The sequence below is a fragment of the Cariama cristata genome, unplaced genomic scaffold (assembly GCF_000690535.1).
Source record: "Cariama cristata isolate BGI_N322 unplaced genomic scaffold, ASM69053v1 scaffold12448, whole genome shotgun sequence".
In the NCBI taxonomy this organism is placed as follows: domain Eukaryota; kingdom Metazoa; phylum Chordata; class Aves; order Cariamiformes; family Cariamidae; genus Cariama; species Cariama cristata.
In genome coordinates, this window is record NW_009630772.1 from 53,922 (window position 1) to 79,691 (window position 25,770).

The 25,770-nt window shown below is 36.4% G+C and overlaps 1 protein-coding gene across 1 annotated transcript in view; it reads right to left on the bottom strand.

Moving 5' to 3' along the window:
- The window catches only part of LOC104165927 (protein FAM172A), a gene marked incomplete at its 3' end in the record, with an annotated part of 107,345 nt that overhangs the window by 41,738 nt on the left and 39,837 nt on the right, over positions 1-25,770 (bottom strand). The window lies entirely within an intron of this gene.

Here is a 25,770-nt window from a genome sequence, read left to right on the forward strand (position 1 = left end):
TGGTGAGGGGCCCAGAACTGGACACAGCACTCGAGGTGCGGCCTCACCAGTGCCCAGTACAGGGGGACGATCACTGCCCTGGGCCTGCTGGCCACACCATGGCTGATACAGGCCAGGATGCCGCTGGCCTTCTTGGCCACCTGGGCACACTGCTGGCTCATGTTCAGCCAGCCGTCGACCAACACCCCCAGGTCTTTTACTGCTTGACCACTTTCTAACCACTCATCCCCAAGCCTGTAACGTTGCATGGGGTTGTTGTGACCCAAGTGCAGGACCCGGCACCTGGCCTTGTTGAACCTCACATACTTGCCCTCGGCCCATCGACCCAGATGTGAATTTACTCCTTCATTCATTGCCTTACAGAAAGGCTGGTTTCTCCCATCTCTTTCTTCTCCTTGGAATGGCCAGTGAAAAACACTTCAGATTGCCACTGGTGCTGCTATTACAGATTTATTTTTCCTTTCTTTGCTATTTAATACACTTCACTTTAACAGAGGATTTTTAATTTAGTAATAAGAAGCTAGTTCTTTTTTCTCCTTCCACTGGCTTCTGGATAAAGATATCTGAATATGATGTAAGATTCTAACATCATTGTTCATGTATGTATTACACCATATTCATATTAAATATTTAATATGAAGCCCAAGCATACACAACTCCAGACATTTAGTAAATAACAGAGGAATAGAAGAGGGAGGAACAACAGAGGAATTTTAGTACCTGGTTTTGGGCTGTCCTTCATTTCTGCTCCTTGCCTCACCCAAACTCCTACAAAATCACAGTGGCAGATTTGGGCTTTTCATTTTCTTGAACAAGCTGCACTGAACTATTCTTTAAATTCAGTTTGGAATTTATCACAAAGAGCTGCAGCGAAAGAAAACACGACTTTTTAGGCCTTAAGATTAAAGCTCCTAATCATCCAATATATTTACTAGTCTTTGTTTACATGGACTTTAAACAAAACATAACTTTTTTTATTCACAGTGAGCAGAATTTTTGTATGAAAATGGCTGCTGATTACAGCATTTCTTTAACATTTGGCGTGAGGTTTGGAGATTTTTGCAGATCAGCATAACTAAACTCTGGCTTTGGGCAGACACCGTCTACGATTCAGGATTTCTGTACCTAAGAGGTGAACCATTTTTGCACAGTAAATTGGCTGTAAAATCAGCAATTGGTGTTCGGGAACAGAATAGAGCAGCAATTTTTGCAGTAATTTTTATGCCATGGAAGCATACAGTACCAAGTGAGTGAAATGCAAAGGACGGCAACTGCTGATCCGGCTTGTCACCTATACAGAATATAAAAATCGAATGACAAAGTCCTGTACTAAATAGAACTTCGAGTAATACAGCACATTTTATTTCAATAATCTCTTTAGTTTTGTTGTACATTTGTAAAAGTGATAGTTATGGTCCAAATTACTATAAGTTATTATCTCTAAAAGTATTCTTAGGTGTTCATAGGGACTACAAACCCATATTCCTCCTAACTGTTTTTAAAAAATAATCTTTTATAATTACTAGAAATAATCTCATCTCAAAAAAAAGGCAAAGAACTTGATGGGAAGGAAACATAAAATACACAGTCGAAGGAAAAAAAAAAAAAGACAATCAACACCTATAATTTTTAATTAAAGTTTTCAGTTAGAGCCATAACAAAATAACAATGTGAAAATAAACTCTTCCTGAATTTTGCTAAAGATATAAGCCAACTTGGACTTTACAGTTTAAAAAGCAAAACACTCACTTGAACACAATACAAAATGTTAAAAAGGGAAATTTATGGATGTTAAAGGTAAGGCTCTCCTCTGAACTGTAACCAGATGCAAATGGCAGCTTTCTGTAAATGGTCTTTTGTCCCTTTGACTTTCCAACATTTCTGACAAATTTTACTGAACTTTTTAGCTGTTTTGGCTCTGCTGAAAGTAAGCAAGCCAGCCAACTCCATTCTGTTTCACATACAGAATCCATACATCTCTCTCGAAATAATTTCACTAACACTAGGTGCAACTGTATAAAAAAAGATAAAGTGACTGCCAGCCAACTATTAAAGAATGCAATTTGATAAATAATGGTCCAGTCTTGCCAAAAGAAACACTCTGAATGCTGACAATGAGCAGTGCAGGGCACTCAAAAAGGTCTATCTCTACACTTTACATGACTAGTAGCCAGCAAACAGGACTACTTATAACTTGATTGTACCTGAATCAACAATTGTTGAAGCAGTCAAGATGTAGCCTCTCAATGTCATTTGCTTTTTCAAAGTCAGAACTTTGTAAGAACCTATTATTTTCAGAGCCACCTTTTCACTGATCAAATATGTATCTGTAGGTGTACCACCATCACATAATTCTGAAGTATCTACCTGAAAAGGCTTTAACTAATTTCTATTTTAAATTGTAAATTTCTGATCTAACCTGTTTTCAAACAGGTGATACATTCTTGAAAGCTCTTCTAATAGAACAGAAGTTCTATTCACCTGAATGGAACCTGCATTTTCTGGGATATAATAAAGACTCCCTACATCTTCTAGTATTATCCTGATACTTGATTCTCAAAATACTATCTGGTAATCAGGAGACCAATATCAGAGGTTATTCCTCATATACCCAAGAAGACCACACACAAAACCAGAAGTCATATAAAAGAATGGATATATGTCCTTTTGTCTTTTCATAACAAGACTTTTCTGAGGATCTCAGAGGGATTAACACCTACCCTGTGAAGGCCAGCCTGCCACTCTTTTGTCAAGAAAAGCCTAGATAATACACTGAAATAAAATTTATCTTGCATAGAATGCTGTAATAAACCATTTTTTGATTGGTAAAAAGAAGTGAACAACAAAGGTAGTCTTCCCAACATTTGCTGAAGAGATGCCAAAGACATTTTCAATGCAAGCTTAAATTAATTTTATGGCAGTCACCTATTCTGCTAAAAATTCTACTCATAAAATTCCTCTTGCAACACTGAAGATCTAAAAGTTGGTTCGTTCACCTGTTAACAGGACGAACAATCTAAAACATATTTATTTAGCCTAAGTATACATACACAGACAAGTAGTTGCACTTCAGAGGTGTGCTAATGTTTGGCAAATACCTACCTATAAATTTCCACCTTGCCAACAAGGACGAGATTTTTAAAAAAGGAACACTTAACAGTGAAAATGGAAAAGCACAATATTATGATTAATTTTGTACAATGAATAGCAGACATGCAATCTAAGTTACAATAACTGGAAATATTATCACCAGTATGCAAAATCAGAAAACTCTCAGGCCAGACATGCAATTACCTACATTTATGATGAAGTATCACTGTCATCCCCACAGTCAAGTCAGCCACACTGAGACCTCCGTGATTAAGAACACACTAAGAGCATTGCTCCTCACACACTACCACTTTCGAGAAGAGTTTTCAAAGTTCCCCTTGAGCTTTTTCCCAGGGCTGAGTGCTCTGTTCTAGCTATGGGTTCAAAGGGGAAAGCTGCAGAAAAGGCAGGGTCCAGAGGATATCTCCAGCTGCTTCTGTAAATTCTACATCATAACGGTGAAAAGTTTTAAGATGCAAAGGAAGAGAAATGTTAAAAAAAAAGCTGTAAAGTGCTAATATAAGAATTAGATCAATAAATGCTAATATGATTTTAACTCTCATCTGGTAAGGTTTTTAATTCCTCAGACTGCAACAAAATTATTTCGGTATGGTAAGAATTTGAGCAATGCATACACTCGTCCTCACCCTTTTTATTGCTAGTACTTTTCCCAGATATTTTTGCTGGTACATTTGCACTAAGAAAAATTATCCTTATCTGGTTTATTACTAATCTGATGCTGCTGTTTAATTTTCTAAGTGTCGAAAACTAACATTTGTGAAAAAAAAAAAAGGAAAAAAAAAAAACCAAATTACCCACACTCAGGCTTATCTGGGTTTATACAAACAAACAAACAGTAGTTTTGGGAACCCTAACGGGACAAAAGACGCCTTTGTAGTTAGACCGCGACAGCCCTAGAAGTCTTCAAGGTGACACAGTTGCGGAGGGAAGGGGGAAGCACCGCACCAGTGGCAGGTGCAGAATGTTTAATCTAGCCTTGAAAGGCCACCATTCCCAACACATGGCAATTGGGCTAACAGGATTGACATCGGGGAACGCGCTCAGCAAGTACACCAACCTCTGAATGGCGGGGGCTTCTCCCAGCAGCTGCCTGAACGTCAATCACCTGAAGGGGAATGTTACAGGGGTCACAGTTTGGGGCTGGTTCTCTATGCCTGACATTTCTATCCGTTAGTCAGAAAGACAATGAGAGAGCCACAAAGCCCAAGCATTACCATAGTCCCATTCAGCGGCACAACAAAATTGAGGGGAGTGGGAAAGGCCTTCAAACACAAAATGATCAACAGGAGAACAACTCAACCAACCCTCCTCAAGGGAAAGATCAGGAGAGTGCCACGGCACCAAGCAGTCCCAAGCTACCGAGACCGCGACAGCTCTGCGAGGGAAGGTTAATCCCACACAAAGACATCATTTTTCAGTTCAACGCCAAAGTTTAGTAAAGCTTATTTCTAAGCAAAACTGAAGGTTCTGCATTTGACCTTGTGGGCAATGCTCTTTCAATGTGAACAGCCCCGGTTTTTAAAAAACTCTAAAAGGCGATTACAAGTCATAGGAACAGTTGTAGAACATTATAAATTAAGAGATACATAATTTGGTTGTACAGAATAATTAATATGATAGGATTGGAATTATCTATTAACCCATAAATCCATAGCAAGATGAGACAGAGGCTTCTCTAGCAGATAAACTCTAATATCCAGGGAATAAGTTTCTGAAAAAAACACAGCTAAAGCAGCCTCGTCTATCACGTAGGCTGACAGTCTTCACCTTTGTACAGCAGGCAAGTTAAAAATGATGAAGTTTTGCAAACAACTAAAGTATGTAAGGTATCGGCATTTAGATGAGGAGCTGGGTTTAAGTGACCTAAACAGAGCAAAATTATTTGAAATCTACTTTTCACTTTGATGCTTCTCCAGTGTTAAACAACTTGCTTAACTTACTTTGCCTCTACATTTTAGCTTCAAGAAAGGATTCGTAACTTTTACTAGAATACGCATATAGACAAAAGGGTGGAGGGTCACACATGGTACAAATGGTAGCATAAACCCCATGGTTAATACAGGCATATAGTTTAATAATAACTCTGCCCGAAAAAAACTGAGTACAAGCTGACGTCAAAAGCTTAATTACCTACAGAGACAGAAGAACAGGATCTAAAGATAACGAGGAGATACTTGTGAAGAGACAGGAGAAACTGAACACTGTCGGGCAACACCGTTTGTCAGGAGTTGGAATTCCAGTTACACTGGATTTGTTTGTGCAGAAGAATATCATGATATGAAAGCACAACTCCAGCCCTTCACTTAAAGGAAAGCCGGACCACGCAGGTCAGTGCCACTCGGGAATATTACTGACCAATTTATCAGCGTGTCCTCATGCATAAACAAGACAAAAATCTAAAAGAATTGCACTTTCACCTGAAAGAACTGAGTCCCGAGATCCACACGTCCTTGAAAAAATGAATACAGCATATAATTGTGAATAATTGCTTATTTCCATAACTATGTTATAGGTTTTGTTCAATGCTGTCCCTCATTTGTGATGATTTTTACCCTTCAACCTCTCTTTCGCATTAAGAAAAGGGCACTGAAGTTCATGGTACCCAAGCAGTTTTTTTCTTAATTCAAAAGTTGAATTAAGTAAGAACATTCATGAACCAAACACAAGAGACATTACATGCTAGAGTGTGAGCATTTTGTGGGAACATTTCTCACAGAAACTAAAACTGGATTTCTTAACCTTTTAACCTAGAATTCAGAACAAATAGCTTATAATTCAAACAGGTGGAAGAAAAATATCTTTCCTCTCTAAATACCACACCGACACAAACTCACAGAAATATCAAGTTCTGACTAAAAGAACATGTAAGAAAAAAACAGAGCCGTTCAGTTGCTGCAGATTCACTCCTCTTTGTAAGGTTTTACTGCATATTTGTCTTCTACCGGTGCAGTGGCAAACAAAGCTTTAAAGGTCTGAGTGCATGGCACAAGTGATGTGCGGTAAAAGCAGTATCTTCACAGGGTTTGAAAGGTGAAGATTTCTGCTTGCTTGCATGGTCAGATAGTTTCTTTGGGAAAGAATATTCTCCTGGTCTTTCAAGAAATGTATGGAAAGCAGAAGTTTGCATACCCACATAACTCAGGGTTATGGACTTTGCAAGTAAAAAAAATTTCCTCATAACTTGTAATAAAAAATAGAAATCCAGTAGAAATATTTTGGATTAGCATCCACCATATATACACTATGCTAAGTTTTATACACAAATAAGGTTGTTAGAAGTTGTTTTTTCATCTGTTATGGGTGACACAGGCGGAGCCAAATCAAAGACTTAAAACAAAACCCTGAAGTGACTGCGATCAAAATAAAGCTTATATTGCACATATTCGGTGTACCATACATTTACAAGAATATATACAAGTTCCACCTGTGCACTCCTATGGCCTACAACCATTCATAACTTAAAGACATAGTTAAAACAAAATCAGGGATCCGCTTGTGTTACAATGAATCTCACATACAGATGAAATTAAGTCAGTGTGCTTCATATTCTCACCACTGATGAATACAAAAAGTTAAGCTCCTATCTTTCAAAAATGAAGCAACAAAATAGCTCTCAAATGTATTCATTTATTTGTTTGGTTTTTGTTTTGCCTTAATCATACTATCTTACTAATTTTTTTATCGTGTTTTTTTTAGTTAACTCCTTTCTGAAAGTCTATTTCCAAAGTAATCACAAGAAAAAGTACTTTTTAAAAATGCTGCTGTAAATGGCAAATTCTTTGAGACTAAGAAAAAAAATAAATTATCACCTTTGAATGCTATAAATGTTACTCAGAACTGTTGCATTAGTTATTATTAATACCTACCATTCACGTAGTAGTACTAGGAAATGTCAAGGAATAACTTAAAAGTGATGCAGGTCAAACAGCAATGCAAATGTAAGCATTATAAATGAGCACCTTCCTATTGCATAAAGTGAACACTCTGTAGCTGGATATGAAAGAAAGCAGGACTAGACTCTTTTGCATAGTTCATTTTTTACAGCTGACCTTCAGTTTGCTCAAATATACAACATCACCATAGTCTATTCATTTCTCTGTAAAAGCAGATTTCTCAAGTATAAGATATTCTGTCTCTGAAAAAAGTAAATCTTCTTTAGTTAAGCGCCAGGCAATGGAAAAAAAAAAAATTATTTAAGAGATCACTCATAAAGGATGAAATCAGAGCATGAAAAATGACTGGCTACAAACTAAAGCAAACCTATATCCAGTAACTTCTCAAATAAAGGTATGTTGAAAAAAACCAGAACTTCAGCTCTGGTCTTTGGTAACTTCTGAATAGTATTACCGTTTCCCTTACTGTACACCCTTCCACGAAATTGGTCATCACAAATCTTCAAACCATTTCGGAGCTACCCTGTTTCACTGAAATGGCAGATAGCCACCTGCAAACAAATTGCTCCAAATAACAATGCTGACTCATTTCAGCAATCCTTGGATGTTTAGGGTTACCTAGACAAAAAGATGATGTTGTCCTTTGGGGATAGAAAGCAGTTGCAGAGTTTCATCCTAAGAATCTTTAAAAAAGCATAATATTACATTTACTGTCTCTTCGTCATATTAATATTGCATGACACATGATCTTCCATAGCGGTTCACTAGAAAATTTTTTTCAGATTCTGGACAATGAAGATATTATTTTCACAAAGCAGTCAGAAGACTCTAGAAACTTCAGCTTCTGCTTTAATAAGAGCAGTGGAAATAAAAAAGAACTATGGACCTTTTCAAATATCATTAGTACTCAGTGTTCTTTTCCGCAAGACAGAGCAAACTGCGTAACACTACAGATGGATGAACTACAGTATCTTGAGGGGAAAATGCAGAAAAAAAAAACAACAAAAAAGCATGTTTCCCTATCAACACCCACAGTTTTCATTTAACTAAACTGGTATGTTGAAAAGAATATCAACATTGAGACACTGGCCAGGATGTCAGGAAAAAGGAGTGTCATTTCCAGGCTTGTCAGATTTTTTGCATAGCTGATGTAAGAGGCTTAATTTCACTGCACCTGTTACTGCACCTCGGTTACCACTACATGTGAAATGTGTTTAATCCCTTTTTTCTTCCGTTTGAGAGTCTTCTCAGAAGTGGGGCTATACGCACCCGTTGCATTAAGCACAGTGAATTCTCCTGCCTTGGCAGTGATCTCCCCACAAATGTAACATAGGGCAAGTAAAATAAGCAGAGTTGGCCAGAAAGACAGACTCTGGCCATAGAACATTTCTTTTTAATCTCAGCATTTCTAAAGATAATTTTTTTCAGTAAAAATTCAAAAATCTAAACAGCCCTAAACCCCAAAAGTCAAAGTATTTTCATTCAGAAACGTTGACAGTGGAAAGAGCAGGTCATCTCTTCATGGTGGCATCTTCTGACAATAGCAGACTTTGTCTTTAAAGACTATGACCTCTGCTAGTTCAAACAGGCACTTCAGTACGTACAGTTTGGATGTCATCCATAAAAGACAGTACCAAGTACAGGAAAGGCTCCCAAACATAACCCCTCCCTGGGTCTGCAGAGGCCTGAAGGCCTTGTTCATGTCACCCAGCCAACTGAACACAGCGCTCTCAACTCCCACGTTCTCTCTCCAGAGCCCTGTCTGTCTTCCTGTGCCTTCCAACAAGCAACTTTTCTCTCTTGGGCAGAAACATCCAAAGCCACTGAGGAAGGCAGCACAACTCTCAATGCTGATTATTCTTGGATACACTTCTTAACTGTTTCTTTTTGCACTGATAGGCAGAGCATTGCTTTCTCCCATCAGTTTTGCTCTGCATCTGAACAGGTTGCACTAAATTCTCCTTCAAAAATAAGGATTTCCTGGCCTCCTCCTGTGACTTTTTTCCCTAGGCTCTGCTGTTCTATCACTTTCCACCACCACGTCCTCTTTCTTCTTGCTTTATATTGCTATCACACAACCAAGTGGGCTCCTATCGTTTCCTCACATACAAGAGATAGCAGCCTCGCCCACCCATGCACTCTACACGCTCTTTGGTTTCCAACCTTTTTAACTTGTCCTTCATTTGAGCAATCTGATTTTTACAGCCTCTGGAGAAGCAACTTTGTTGAGAATCTGGTTCTTTACGTCTCTATGATCACACGGTAGCTATGAGGTGTTACACAAGGCCATCTGCCCTCCTACTAATCTTTATTAGAATGTCCTCACCATCCGTCTCTGCGAGTACCCATTCAGCACATTGCATATGATAGCTGGTGGAGTTCGTAAATCCCATAATTATACTTGAGAGGTCCAGAGGCATGTACTGCCTTGCCGTTAGCACACCATAATCATTTAATGTAACAGCTTTAGGCTTAATTGCCCCTCAAATAAGAGAAGTCCTCTTTTGGGAACTGTGGTTAGATAGGTCAGCACTGAACTATTTCGATGTAAGAATCTGGAAGCACCGAGCAGTTGTGAGTCAGAACTGAACCTGAACGCCTTGTCTTACATGATCCCAGCTAAGATTATCCATGAACTGGACAGCAACCATGTCGCGGCAGCATTGCATAATTTTATGTGGCCAGCTGGTAAGCCACAACATACAATGTACTGTACAGTTGAAGGACAAGTGACTCTTAACTCACGCTCAATAATACAGCCACTGCAGCCATCACCTTCTAATGTCACATTTTAATGCTTAGACTCTATCCTCAGACCAGCGGGTGTTCCAGCAATTCTCATTCTACAAAATAACAAGATATACGCACATTTGGGGAAAAAAAAATATTGGAAGAGAATACAAAACAAATTTCCAGAATAAATTAATTGACTCCAGAACCTGGTCAACAGGAGAGATCACAAAGCCTTTCTTTCTCACAACGTAGCTCCATCATGTTACTCAGAAATTGACATAACCTTCCGACCAAAAATCAAACAGTGAGAACAAAGATTTCAGTTCAATTCATCACGTGAACAGTGAACAGTATTCAAACACAGAACTTTTATGGTTGAAGGTAGAGGAATTTCTTGCTGCTGGTCTGTAATTTGATGATTAAGGAACACTCATATTGCGATGAGGGGTGGCTGGAAATCAATTAATTGGCCAGTCCTTAAGGCCGACAAAATTTCAATAACTTTCTTCCTACTTACTTGGAACTTTACCGAACTTTAGCTATACTTTATAGCTGGTTTTGCCTCAGACTGAGCTGCATTGTAAATCTCACAGTAAACAGTTCATCTATGTCCAAGAGAAAGTCAAAATACAAATACATTAGTTTGCCGACTTGACAAAAATCTAGCAAACTTTGCAATGAAACATTCTAGTGCACCTGTTTTTTCGAATCAGGGACTTGAAATGTTGCTGGAACTTATTCCTCCCACTTCCGTAAGATTCAACTCAAAACTGGCCAACTTATCAACTTTTGAAAATTCACAATTTACACATTCTCAAGAGACACTTTTTAAATTTTAGCAGCCAAAGTATACAAAGACTTAACAAAGCAAGTGCTTGCTATGCAGATGAAGGTTCGCACTTGCTAAGTTCAGGTCTGGACATATGAATGAAAAATCAAGAGACTGTCCTGCTGTGTAATCAGTGCATCCCTGAATCAATGTGCACCAAAAAATACATGGCAGAAGAAAGCCATTCAATATAAATTTAACTGGAGAGGAAAGAAGAGAATATGAGGGAACGCAGTCAATCATTTGGATGTGGATATTAGGACACAAAACAAAGGCCTGAAAACTGGCTGGAGGGAATGGAAACAGCTCAGGGGATTTACTTCCAAACCAGTACTAAACTGCCCAGGAACTAAAGGCTCTTTCGAAAGACTATACCTCCACAAACTGTCCACAATCACACTTTCTGGCAAGAATAGTGATGCTCCAACTTCATCCTCAATCCAAAATGCTGATTTTATAGACACTGACACACCACACATCCCATCTATAATTTTTAAAGAGAAGCGGAACTGATACTACTTCCCCAGACAAGTATCACCTTCTACTGCAAGCAAGAAAGATGTATGTGCACTTCAGAAACAGGATGGGAAAATGCCTACAACAGGAAGTGTCTGAAAAGCCACTGCTTTCTCATAATTGATTTTGTAAGAAAAACAGTGAGTAGTATTGCAAATTGAAGCATCCTTAAGTCAAAACATCTGAGTTGAAATAAATCAGCCTCTTTATGTATTTGTGAAGATATCCATGAAATGTTGTTTTCCTAAATAGGTCAGTGTATGACACAATTGGTACAATAGTATTTATCCATAACATTTAAGAGGCGGACTCCAACTTCAACTGCTACCCATCATCCTGTAAATTTAACTCAGTATAACAATACCCAGAGTTTGACTTCAAAATATTATTACTATTTCCTTAGCAGCTTGGAACGTGGATGAACACTGTACTGCTTACTCTACAAAGGTAAAGACCTTCCTGCTCCAGGAAACAGGAGGACGTATCTTTCAAAGCACATCCGTAACTTTTATTGTATACAAAATCAGTTAGGAAGCTGAAAGAGCACCGTATTTACTTAATAACGTCAGTAAAGACATACACACAAAACAGTATGGTAGAATATTCTAGAACAGATGCAAAATCTGATTATGTATGATTCTTCCTAATTCTTAGTGCTTTCTTTTGCTACTTGAACATTCATTGAACTGATTATATTCAGCATTACTTTTTAACTTAATTTCTAAAATCAAATACATTTAACAGATACATCAGATGGAGTTATTTTTAAACAAAACATCACAACTTGTACAAAATGGACACAAGGAAGCAAAGTTTGCATCAGAACCTTATCAGATTCCATGCATGTACTGATCCCTAGGGGCATGTCTCTCCATATCCATAAAGCCAGGATCATAATTACTGCAAGACAACATCAGAGAGGGGGGAAAAAAGCAACAAGGATGTTCCAACACTTAAAACCCCCCCACCCTCACTACCTAAATATCTTTTCTATATGGTGAAATTTTTTGTGGACAACCTACTGGAGCCTCCTTTTTATTGTTTCCTAGAAGGCCTGGAGCCTTCTCTTCCCAGTACAAAAATTAGGAACAGTAAGAAAACCTTCCCATTAAATCTGTTGCTGGGCTGGATTTAATTACTATCTTCCCGAGATTCAGACTTGCATTACTCCAGAAGGAGAAAGTGGAAGAGAAAGGTGACGAATTTGCACGTTTTGGTTTGAAAAAGGGTAAAGAAACCCTTCCTGGCAGGATGGTATTAGAGCAGGTCTGTAAATGCCAAGGGCTAGGGTGATACTGGGAGAGAGCTGACTGCCTTCTAAAGATTTTACCTGCCCTGACAAGCAGAAGTTTACAAGCCAGGCCTAAATCACTCAGTCCTACTTAGTCTGGACTTCATACACAGGAAGGACAACTGTGCAAAGCTTGCGTAAAGCTGCTTTAATGCAGTTTCTAGAAGGGATCATCCACCCAACTAGAAAACTCACCTCACCCTCGGGAGCAGTCTGACTGCAGAGAAGGACTGAAAGCGACTAACACAGAGTCCCCCCTTACCTCTAGAGGTGGTCCCCGCAAAACCGGGCTGGGGGATGCTGGCAAGGCTGCGTGCAGGACCTTTCACCGCCCCTGCTTGTGTGTACCTTTTTGCAGGGATCCACTCCCCAGGGCTGATAGTCTGCACACCTTTCACAAGCACAAAATTAATTTAAAATAGGATTAAAAATAGGTCTACTGCCAAAACTAGGATTTACAGTTGTGCCTCAACACCAACTTAAAAAAAAAAAATCAGAAGGAAGTATTTTTCAATGTCACTATTAGCATAAATGTCTTGTGACTGAATCTCGGAACATTAAGAGAAAGCCAAGACACTTGTAAAATTGGTAATTGCTGTCTTCTCTTTATATTTTCAGTTTATGTGGACATACTACATTAAAAAACCCCAGACTTACGAGTAGTATCTCAACAAATATAGATGCTGAATGTCACCACCGTAAATGCCTCATATTTTTGACACTGATCCAGTACTCTCTTATATAGGAGCAGTAGACAGTTTTCATTTAACTGAGCACAAGGTGCAGCAAAGATATTTCTCCAGGTTCTATATAGTTTTTATAAGACTATGTCAACTGTCATTTTTATGAATCTTTTGTTTTTAAAGAATTATTACCTATTCCTAATGAGTTCCTTACTTAAAAGTCTTTCAATAAGGATGTCCAGAGGAAAAAAAAACAACCCCATACAACAGATATATCAAATTAAATCACAATGCAAGTCAACCTGTATGACATTTGAAATACTATTATCTTTGAGGAATAGTTAGTACAACTCCTTTTTAATGTATCGTAAATTACTGGGTTCAAAGAAAACAGTAACCTGAAACAGTACTTTTTCAGTGCTGTAAAATATAATCAGCATTTCCAAAAAAGTCACGTGCAGCTTTCAAACCCAAAAGACATAAGAAATTAACTACAATTTTCCCTGAATGACACACATCTTGTATTAACATTTATAAAATTGAAAAGCTACAACCAACTAGACAATTAAGATGCATCTATCTTTCTCTACATGCACATATATAGTCTTGAATACATACACACAGAGGCACTTCAGAAAGCAATAGTTTTAACTTCAAAAATGTAAACTAGAGAAAAAAATGGCTGAAAGAAGTATTTGCCTAGCTGTAAATGTAAAATGATCACACCGTAAAATCAGTACCATGAGGAAGTAAACAAGGTAAAAAACTACCGTTGGGTAAGTTCTCAAGTAACCTCTTGAAGAGGAACACAAGGACTCAAAAGAGACATGAATAATGTTTTTGAAATACTAATTACGTTACATTGGTAACAAGTCAAAGTAACAAATACTTATTTTGAATGTCTTTGGTGCTTAAAGATTATTTTATACTGGAGCTCTTGTCAAATCCTACCTAACCTCCTCGAAAAAATTTGATACAAGTACGGCTAGAAGTAAGACCTTCATTTCCAGAAAAAAACCCAACATTAAAGCATTTCTTTTTATCTGAGAAGGGAGGTATTTGAACAGTTCAGTCAGGCTCTTGCACCTAGTTTTTATTTAAAACTCCCTCTACTCTCCTGTCCTCATACCTGCATGACACTACATTTAGAAAAATAAATCAGATGTACAGAAAACCTCATAGAACACCACAGGTAGAGAACGTGAACATACAGTATGGGATGGGGGCAGGGAATCAATCTGAATCAAAAATAGCTGAATGTTGTTATTTTAAGAAAGGATCTGTTTCAAAATAAGGCAAAAAGACAAATACTTATCTAATATTGTGAATACAATGAAGAATGTAAACATCAATTAAAAAAATCAAACTAATGACACCCTTTTGATACTGCTTGTATAATCAAAGCCAGTTAATGTTTGATTCAACATGAGATGGTAATTCATAAATGATATTTTAATCAGTTGTTAGTAATAACTATTTGCAGTGTTTGTTTGACAACAACATTGTATCATTAAAATGGAATCCCAGAATGACTTATTTTTATCATCAGCTGGTATCAGTTGAATATTAGCACTCAGACAGTGCTAAATCCAGCATAAATATCACTGTTCATGAACCAGGGCTGTCAAGTCTTGAAAATCCTGTATCTGATCTCAACCATGCGTGATGGGGAAGGCGCATATTCCACATGAGTAGCTTCTGTATTTCATGGAAAAGCCTCCTGTTACCAGCATTCAGGAACTCATTCCAGAAGACTCAATCATATTACTCCCAATGCTGGAGGAAGAGTTGGGATTCAAAACACAGGCTCAGTTACTGAGGGTCAGCACAAACTTGATCACCGGTGCACTGAAGCACCGTGAACATTTTCTGCCTCTATTTTTCAAATGATTTGTAGAGTAAAAAGAGCATTTACTTATTAGCTCAGTATATATGCTCTTCAGGAAATCTTAAAATGGCAGTAAGTAACTACTAAGAAACAAGTTTTAAAACAAATTATAATGTGTAATACCTTCACATTTTTAAGGATTCTTGTTCATCAGAAGAAAGCAACAGTGTAAGACCACAGCACTATTAAGTACAATCCTGTCTTTCACAGCTAAAAGAGCAATTAAAATTACTCACTACAAAAAAAGGAGAAAAAAAAGAAATTAAGATAGTTGTTTTCCCTCATGTATCAGCAATTATTTACACCCAAGCTTCATTATCTGTTCCACCGTCCAAAGCAATCTGAAGTCTCACTGCCTTTGGCGTAATAGAAATGGAGGCTGCACATAGTACATAGTGTAACAGGTTAAGCTATCTGCGCCAATCTCTCCCTTTCCTAAGAGGATTAGCACTGCAATATGGTATAACAAATGGTGGTGAGTAAGTAAGATGATACACCTGGACTTCCCCAAAAATAATCTTCCAACTGAATAGCCTCCAACAGCTTTACTCTTTAAATGTTGCCGAGATGAAAGGAAACCACATTCATAACTCTAGAATAAAAAAAAAAATATGTAAAAATCACATCTTTAAAAATTCTTAATATTTTCTAAGTTTTACAAAAAGAAGTTAATCAGCAAATAAGGGAATTTGACTGTTCTGGGTTTTTTTCTCTCTAAAGAAATCTCTGAAAATGGAGTAATTCAATTTTCCTAATGACACATTTCAACCTATTATGTGTACTTTCACTGTTTAATTCTATGCAGAAGCATATTTTTTTATATATATATATATACACAATTGTACCCTATGCAACTCAACTTTTCTCCAAAGGTAACACAAAGCAAATTGCCTGGGATGGGCGATAATAAAAAAAGCAACACCATTTCTTAATTTTGTATAAGTTATCTGCCACCCTAGAAATCCCTTGGAGGGGAAGAACATGTCTGAATTTCACCATACAGTGCCACAGGCACAAAGTAAGAGAAACTAAACAAGCACATCCTGAAGGGAGGGAAAATGCCTGCAGCAGCAAATGACCTACTACATACCTCACTCTCAGATTTTTTGATGTTATAATTTGTTAATTTCAGGAAAAAAAGACGATTACCCACAGTTTTAGTTTGTTCTAGCAGAATTATTAAACTTTTTAAAGTTTTTGATCAAAACTGACATATCTCGTTCAAAAGATCTGTGTATTTTCAAAAGATTACAATCTTGAGTAAATTTGCATGACAAAGTCTTTGCTATATCTATTTCCTTATTACCTGAAGCAGCAATGTGCATTATTAGAACAGTACTAAACTATTTAAGGATGAAGCATATCGTATCTTTATTTCCATTCCTATGCATTAAAGTTAATATTTTTTCCAGTTCAATGCACAGTAAGCAAAAGATAATTTTATTCAAATATGCATTTCATGGTATGAATAAGGAAGTATTCATCTCCCCATTGAATTGGGGAGTCTTTTAAGTAATGATTCATTTGAAAAATCAACAAGGTATTGGCAATGTAGTGTAATATTAAATACATACATATACCATACCTATACTGACACACATGTGATAATGTTTCTATGATATATATTATAAAGAATACAATTTACACATTATAATGCATTAAGATTGGTTAGGTGATAGTTTAACCATCTGTACATCTAATAAATAAGACAAAAGACAATTTTTATATTTTTAAATGCCTATTTTTAAATAGGCATTAAATTTTTCTAAATGTGAGTTAACTTCGTTTAAAGGGTATAAAAAACATGCATGCATATTTCTCATTCCTGAATTAATATGCTCCTGAATTAATAGAACAAAAGTGTTGGCTACTGATTTTTTTTTTTTCATGAAGCCAAATGAAACTAATGACTTAAGATTAATATGTCAACTAATGAACAATTAACAGGTCACCCATACCATATGAAAGTAATTTTGACAAGATAAGGCTATCCCTGTTAAAATTACACTTCATGAGGAATAAAAAAAAGTTTGTGTGCATATCTATACTATTTAGCACAGTACCACTCTCAAAAGTCTGTATTAACACTATCATTGACAACATCACCCCAACAGAAAAAGTCACCAAAAAAACCTATTAAATTTATTTTAAAACCTTCGTTCCACAAACAGATAAGCATATTTATAAGGCAAGCCCAGTTTATTACACACACAAAAAAAAAGCCAAAGCAGCAACATTCCCATCCTAAATTGTAGCATCCTGTGAAGGCACTGGCATGTTGCGTGAGCTAAGGTGCTACCCTACCACAGCTTTAATGCACCATCCCACCGTGAAATGTGAGATACAACTGCTTTATAGCAAATCAGCCGAAATAAAAATTTACTCCTATGTACTGCTCTCAAAATATAACCGCAAAGTTATGACCCTTCCACAAACCCAAATTCTCTGAATCAAAACAATACTGGATTACAACTTTATTAGCTTCTAAACAGGATTCTCACAAAGTGGCTGGCACAGAGTAAAATCCAAGCCGCAAATACCTACTGTATTTCCAAGTACAATCATACTAGTACGCATTTACCCGCTTCTCTTACAAATGCTATGCGTACTGCAAATTTAAAATAAACAATGTCTTGAAGATCCATACCACAACAGAAAGAGCCTTATCGCAATTTCTGAGCAATTAAAAGGTCATGATTCCACAGCCAACTTCCCACAGGCAGATCCCCAAAGCTTGTCCACACAGGAATAGTAGTACGTTGCTGAATTGAGACTAGTCAATACTTTCTTGCTGCAAGTTTTGTCGAAACTGAATGCAGAATACTCCCTACCAAATAAACCCATCTATTCAGGTGGTACAGATCTCATTTCAATATAACCCATTAGACACTACCATGCTGTACTTCTGAAAAACACTGATTACATATTTGCTAGTGTCTTGTTCAGTTACTGTCCGGAGTGCTGTCAGTGATTTTACCTTCCTTCAAGAAAAATGAAAAGTGCAAGTAAGTAAATAATTAACAAAGGGTAAGAATCTTTTATTCCAAAGTCACTCATGCATTATTTATCAATATTTTGTACGGTACGCACATACTACACTGCGTATTGAAAGCACCATTTTTAGTCAGGTTTTGCCTTTCAAAATAGCTGCTTTCCCAGAAATCATGATACAAAAAAGTCAGAAAAACAATACATTTCTCATAAAACCTGAAATTGTGAAACACAATTAATGCAAAGTGAGGTAAATTTAATTTCATAGTAAAACTGTTCATGTCCATAGAAATCAATAACCCTATGCACTGGATGTTCATTTAATGCTATTTAGATCTAATTTTTTTTAATTAGTTAACGTATATTATGCTTTAAGTTTATTTAGTAAGGTTCAAAGTTGCAAGTGTTTCCCGTTAGCAAAAATGACTATTTGCAGAGTAAGTGTCTGGGCAGGAAAAGAGAAAGCTGGCAAATCTGAAGTTGTATTTTGACATACAATTTAATCTCCATTCTTACAATTATTAGACTACACAGACAGTAACACGCTATAAAATTAATGCATTGCCTTAAGGAGATGACATTATTTTTGAAGCAGACCGATTCTGTAATACTGCACACATTTAAACAAAAGCTCATGGTTTAAAAAAACAAAAGGGAGGGAAAATACAATAGAAGTGGAAACCTGACCTATCTCTCATCTTTTCTTTTCAAACCTAGGCTACTCAAGAATCTTCAACTAATTATTCCATTTTATTGATGGGATTTTTCCCAAGGGAAGTTATTTAAAAAGTTTAACCCCTGAGCAAGTCCTGGCTTCTCCTGCCTTTGAAAGTGCCAAGTGCATTGATTATAACTGCAGGAACTGTTACCTTCTACCCAGAGAATCTCACCCTGCACAATCTTAAACGCTGTCTCTCTCCCAAAACGGCTTTGATTCAGCAATTCAGACCGCTTCAGCTGATATTAAAGGCAGAAGCACCACAGAAAAGGGATCAGCAGTTAAAACGAAATACAAAGAGGGGAAAAAAAAAAAAAAAAAAAAACAGATCTTGGATATAGTACCACAAAGCTTGAGAGAAAAGCAGATTTGAAAAAGACATCAGAGTGACTAAAAAAAGAACAACATGACAGAAATTAAACAAGATTTTTATGTTCGCCTTCTATGCATTTAAACTCATCTCAACCTCTATTGAAATTCTGATCATACCCAAACCCCAAGGCTTTTGACATACTTTCAAAAATCCACACCCCCTCTTACTCTTTTCTAAGTCTCCAGAGTCACTGTTAGGTATCCAACAAGTTGAAGGGAGGCGGGGGGGAAAGGAAGAATCCTAATATGCATATGATGAAAAGGCCATTCATACTCATATTAAACTTTGTTTCTCAAATGATTCTGATTATTTTAAATAGTCAGTGTGTGTTCTTAACCCCATATTTAGCCCGTGAAAAAAACCACCCAAATGGTTTTGGGGGAAAAAAGTATTTTCAAGCCACATTTACCCAAATATCTTGAAAAGTGGTTTTCTCAGGTCAGTGACAAAGTAGCAGCAAACTAAGACAAGGTGCTGCAGGGTTCTAAAACATGACAGCCGGCAGAAGAAAGGCAGACAAAGCAAACTGTAAGTATCTCTACATTATCAAATTAATGTCGCACAGAAAGCTCTAAGAACATAATACCCACAATTAATACAACAATGGTAACACCTATCTTGGAAAGGATGCACTAAATTCCAAAGGGTAATTGGATTTCCAGAACTGCAAGTGGGTTTTTTTCCAGTTCAGTCATGACAGGGCCAGAAGGTAATGATACATCTGCCATGATGCAACAAGCAGACCTGTCTTCTGTCAAGAGTTGAAATCATAAAGGAATAAGCTGTCGTTAGCAACCTCTCTCCAAACAGTAGAGCTGTCATCTCATTGTTTTCCTTTGCTGGCATGGGGGCTGGTGTGGGCTTATATACCCTGTCAGTTCAATATTAGTCTAAGCTTTTAACCTTTTCTTGAATTTCTGACTTAATAATTATTAACTCCTATACAGCTTATTATGTATTATTAGGTATTTTGTGATCAATTAATACTGCTTTCAACTAACTATGCTACTTCTCCCTCTATCTGCTTGATGATCAGTATTTCAAATCAGCACTTGAGAGATTATCAATTTGTTATAACATGTTTTAGAAGGAATTAACTATATTGCTTTTTAAATTTTATTTTCAGAGTTTGCTGTATTTTATGCCAATTATACGTGACAAATTATTTAGCAATACATTATAATTTGTGTTTATGTTTTTAGAAAGATCTCAAAAGATCATCCAACCTGCTACGTAACTTAAGTTTTCTTAATATTATCCCCACAAGAGTAGGAGTTCTAAATACAAGTTATCTCTACTCAGAAGTACTTTGCAAGCAATGTCAGTTCTACAGTCTAACAGAATGAATAAAAGCAAATATACATACCAGAGCCAGAAAATTAATATTTGAAAGAAAACAATATAGCATGTTTTTGTACATTTTATTGAAATTTTACTTTCAGTAATATATTACAATGCCAAATAAGATTATGATTACTCTGGCACTGTAACTGATTATTAATAAAGTATTTTAACATCTTTCTGCAACAATATACTTAGGAGACATAAAAGGTACCTAAATATTAGTATTCCATGGAAGAACTGCAATTGCAGTGAAATGTCAGCTCTGTTGTTTTTTTTTTTCCAGAAAGTGTCACTTCCCCATCTTATTGAAATTATGCTAAACATGTATAAACTATAAGATAAAATTTTAAATCTCAAGTTCCTAAAATATGACCACGAGAACAAAGAGGATGGTGTCTAACAAGATATTCCACACTTAAAAGCAAGATACAAGAATTTTTCAGCACAAGTTCTTTGTTTAAACAAAGCGTGATTTCTTGAGGACACTGTGTAAATATCCACTTTGGAAATTGGTTGATTTTTACAAAATGGCAAGATCAAAATGTGTTACCTTACCAGTTACTGACCAGTAAGGTTACTAAATCACATAAAACTTATGGCAGGTAAATCTACTATTACTACAGTGAATGATTTTGTTGTTCCATTCAACTGAGTGACAAAACTAATGACATCTTATTGCATGCTGAAGGAAGTAACCATCCTCACCAATTCTCAGTAAATATTACCAACCTGATGGTTTTATACAAATAAATGATACTGAGTGAATAAAAACGGTATTCTGACCAAAAATATTTGTAAAAACAGAAATTGTTAAGAAAATGCAGTAAGAAGAGTAGGATAGACACAAGAGACAACTGAAGCAGAAAACCATGTTTTATCCGCCACTAAAGAAAGATTTCCACAGTTGATGCCCATCTCATGCAAACCCTTTTGTTTGTTCATGAAAGTCAAGATTTTTGGGTGCCGCTGCATTTCTTCTGAAAAACTCATCCAGGTTCTTCGAAGAAGCTATTCTTCTGGTGCTATTATCCCTGTGTCAAGTGTTAATTCTCATTTCAATAACAATAAAAATATCTAAAGTATATCAAAGTGTGGTGAATTTGAAACCAGGCAACAATTCCTGGGTGGTTTTTTAAAAAATAGTAATTCCTAAAAAACACAATAAAAAAAACCCAAACAACTGTTGCTGTGGTTGAATTTCATTAGCATCCTTGGGACCACAGCTATCTTAGGTAACAAATGTACTGAATTTCCAAAGACACAGAGAACATGCAATGGTTTCTTTATACTCGTGTAGTAAGCTGATGTTCTCTTTAACCCCTAGAGGAAAGGCATCAAAGGTAGAGTACTTCACAATTCTTCTCCATGTCCAAACTTTGGTAAGCTGACCTCCCATTTCCCCGAGAAATAAACTTCCTTCGTAAGCAGATCAACTTCAGCTTCAACTTGCCCAGCACTCAGTGGACTTTAAAGCACAGAATTCACTTCTCCGCCCACCACAAAAGGAATGCTATTGCATGGAGCACTAGCCAACTTCTGCACCCCTTCTTGTGTCTTCCCCTATATCACTGGTATCACTAGTACATCTCCCAACCGAATCTTTAGATTACCATCCACGTTGTTACCACTCAGCAATGAACCAGAGAAGCATATCTCCTCACAACCTCCTCCTCCTCCTCAAAAGCCTAGTGACCAAAGTCCTTATAGGGAACATGGCAGCCCCTGAACCACCTAAACAAAACCAGGAATGTAAATCCTTAATTCTTGACACCCCAAGTAAATGCCCTCATCACCGAATTAAAGAATTTACCTCTGTCTCTCACCATCTCCTCCTGGCACTGCTTCAGCCATCGTATATATGACTGAGACACGTACACAAAATGTAGAAGAGACAGATTAAAATGTATCTTCTAATTTACATTTATTTATTTATATAATATACATTTATTTATTTATTTGTAAAAAGTGGAATAGCTTTAGTGCGGTATTATAAGTGGAACAGTCCCTCATTCACAGAGGAGGGACTCGAACTTCAGTCTCTCACACATCAGGTGACTGCTGCTGTCAAAAATCAGTATTTCCCACTTCAGAAAGTTTCAGCAAAAAAGTCCTATTTTAACAAAACAGCTAACCTACAGAATATTTATTTCATTCCGTATTTATAGGAAACTGCTATCAGGTATGGTTTAAATATCTTTATAACATGTATTTGTGTTATTTTAATTAAGCTTTTGCTACAGTCTTACTGCTTTATATTATCACATTAGCCTTTTTTATACTCGTTTTTCTAAAGTAGTTTTCCTACCGTGTTTTATAGTATTTACACATACATGTCTCTCATTGTATAAACTTTTCTCCCTCATTTTCCTACAAATTGTTCTATCTAGTTGCTTGTTTGTTCTCCCCCTCTTTCATATTTCAAAATCTCTTTTACACTATCAAGTTTAAATTTCTGAATTAACACACTAATCTTATTTCTTCACGTAAAACCTTGTAAACTTCTCCCAACACCTATTACACAAAAGACTGAATCTACACAACAGTTCGGTATCAAAGACGGAAGGAGAAGCATCATCTACAGGAACCACCCAGACGAGAAGAAAAAACCCCACATTTCTAGCTACTTGAATTCCCACTAGGATATTCCTCCCCGGATTTTTTTCTTTGCAGTGTGTATCAGCCCCAAGCCACTGGAAGCATAATAAATTTCAAGCCTTTACATTGTTCCCTTATTTCAAACATGCTTCAAGAGGAAATTTGTTTTTATTTTTTTCCTTCAAAGTGTTGTACTAGACAGAAATAGGTTTTTTTCTTCCCTTAAATTCCTGTTTAGGAGAGCAGTATCAGTTCATTCTGCTCAATCCACTGCTCACTAGTAACTCCAGTTTTTGCATCCCTGTTTTCAGTTTTTCCAAGAAATGAACTGAAACTTGCTTGTAGTAGTCTCATCGCTCTCCACAGAGAAAAGCAGTAGGGAAAAAGATACTGTTTTGACCTACCTCTGGCTGTCTGGTTTTGTTTTCAGGAAAGCAAAGGTGATATTTCTGAACTAGTTTCTGCACAAGAAACATTTAAGCACTACTTTTGCAATTTTAATTTTTTTTTTTTAAAATGAAAACGTAGTCTCTGGCAAATGTTTTAGCTACCTGCATGTTTCACACTTGCAACAGATCAGTGGAATTTTCAAATCCTAGATGCTATTATCCACTACAAATTCACACACTTTATTAGAAAAAAATCCATGTTCTCTTGTCATCAGCACTGTAATCTTATGCTTTGATAAGGTCTGCTGGTTTCACTCAAGGATGAGTCCTCTTCTTAGAAGAAACACTGGAAGATCAAGGAAAATAATTCCTTACTTCAAACTGGCAATGTTGCATGAGGAGTTAACACAATTTTCACTCACGCCATTTAATGCCTAGGCCAGTTATTCTCATTTCATAAGAGACAGAAATGCCTAAATCAATTAGAGGACTGAAAAACAGAAAACCTAGAAAAGGATGCAATTTTTATTATTAACCTAAATTGGAATCGTTATACTCACTCTACCATAATTTCCTGCATTTGGAAGAGTAATTTATATGATCTGTACGTGAAGTAGACAAGATATCAGCAGGTGACTATCTGTATTCTCTTTTTACTTGTAACATAATGATTCCAAATTCCTTCGACTTCCATAAACTATTGCCTTATCTAAGCAAATATAAATCCAATTCCCACTACAGTGATTACAGGATACAAAAAATAGCAACGCATTTAATATAATACGATTGAATATCATCTATTCTTCATTTTGCATGAAAAAAAATAATTGCAAATAGTATGTGTTCTGAACATATACTACATTCACCAGAATTTTAAGACGCACAAAAAGGAAGAGTGGGTTTTATAGTATCTGGAATCACTCGACTAAAGAATACTACAAATTTAAAACCAACTCAAGAAAGAAGGAAGTCAAAAGATAAGAGCACAAAGTCTGATGTCCAATGTGATCGAATGATTACATTTTTTCGAAGAATTTTTCTCATCAAACTCTTCAGAGTTTTTCCTGTGTGGTTTTTTTTTTAAAGCAGCACTCAAAATGCAGAAATACATAATCTGTTTTTAAGTATAATAATCATTTCAGGGAACAGAGGTCTGATCTCTGTCACACTGGCACAACCATTGCAAAAATGAACAAAAATAACAAAACAGGAAAAAGAACTATAACTCTCCTCTACTAGAAATACTCTCTCAAAGATTATCTGTTAACTTAGGGATAGTATCCCAGTTTCTAATACGCACACTCTCATGTTAGCCAAGAGAGCAGCAGGTCTAGGAAAGAATAAAAATGCCGGCATGTAAGCACTGCTATGAAAATTCAAGTAGCTACAGCTCTTCAGGTTTCTTGGGAAAGGTTCTGGAAGTTGCACTCTAGAAATTAACCTCCTGCACTGGACCTACCATATACCTATATTACACTCAATAATCCTGAAGTATTTTTATAAACTTTATGTTAGAAGGCAGCAGGCACCACTTTCACAAGACTAGGTTTCTTTTTCATACAAACTGTAGACTGACGCTTTTGTCAGTAGATTATACGAAACAAGAATAACAAAATGGCCTAATTTTTTAATGTATTTTATTTCTTTTCTTCATTAAAAAAACCACATTTTTGAGGAGAACTGTTTTCTATACCAAACACTTTAAAGCCAACTGCAAAAAATAAACATCATTTAGCAAAAAGTCTAACAACCACAGTGACAACACTGATATTTAAAGTAGAATGTTAGCTTAACTTGGTAAGTATAATAAAAATAACGGGTCTATAACCAGCTTTTCTAATGTTTACTACAGGAATTTTCATTTAGGTAGCAGGATGCAAGAAATTAATTATACCTCCAAAGTTCCAATATTAAAAACATAACCCAAATTGTGCATTGTCTGTCACATAGATGTAAATGTAACAAAATAGTGTCCACCAAATGTAACTGTTTTTTACTGCCTAGTATTTATAGGTGAATCAGAATGAATCAGTATGCAGTGCAAAACTGGAAAAGACTGTGCCTCTAATAAATTCAGTACAAGCCTAGCAAAAAAGCCTGCTGTTATCATGAAAGCTCATGTTATCATGAGATTACAACAGACGTTGAGTGAGAATATGTACAAATTTAATGAAATGTAACAGAAAACACTTCAAATCATAACAAATTTCTGTAGTGCCTTCTATTGCATCTCATCGCCTGCTAAGGGCTCTTGTCACATTAGCTGCCTTAATAAACTACATGGCAGTGCCACCATAACAACGTGACATACAACTAAAATTTTTTTCTACTCTAAGAGAGAAACTAGGTTCCATTAGAAAAAAGTTCTGGGAAAAAAGCGCAAGTATTCCCATCATAAATAAAATTATCATGTAGG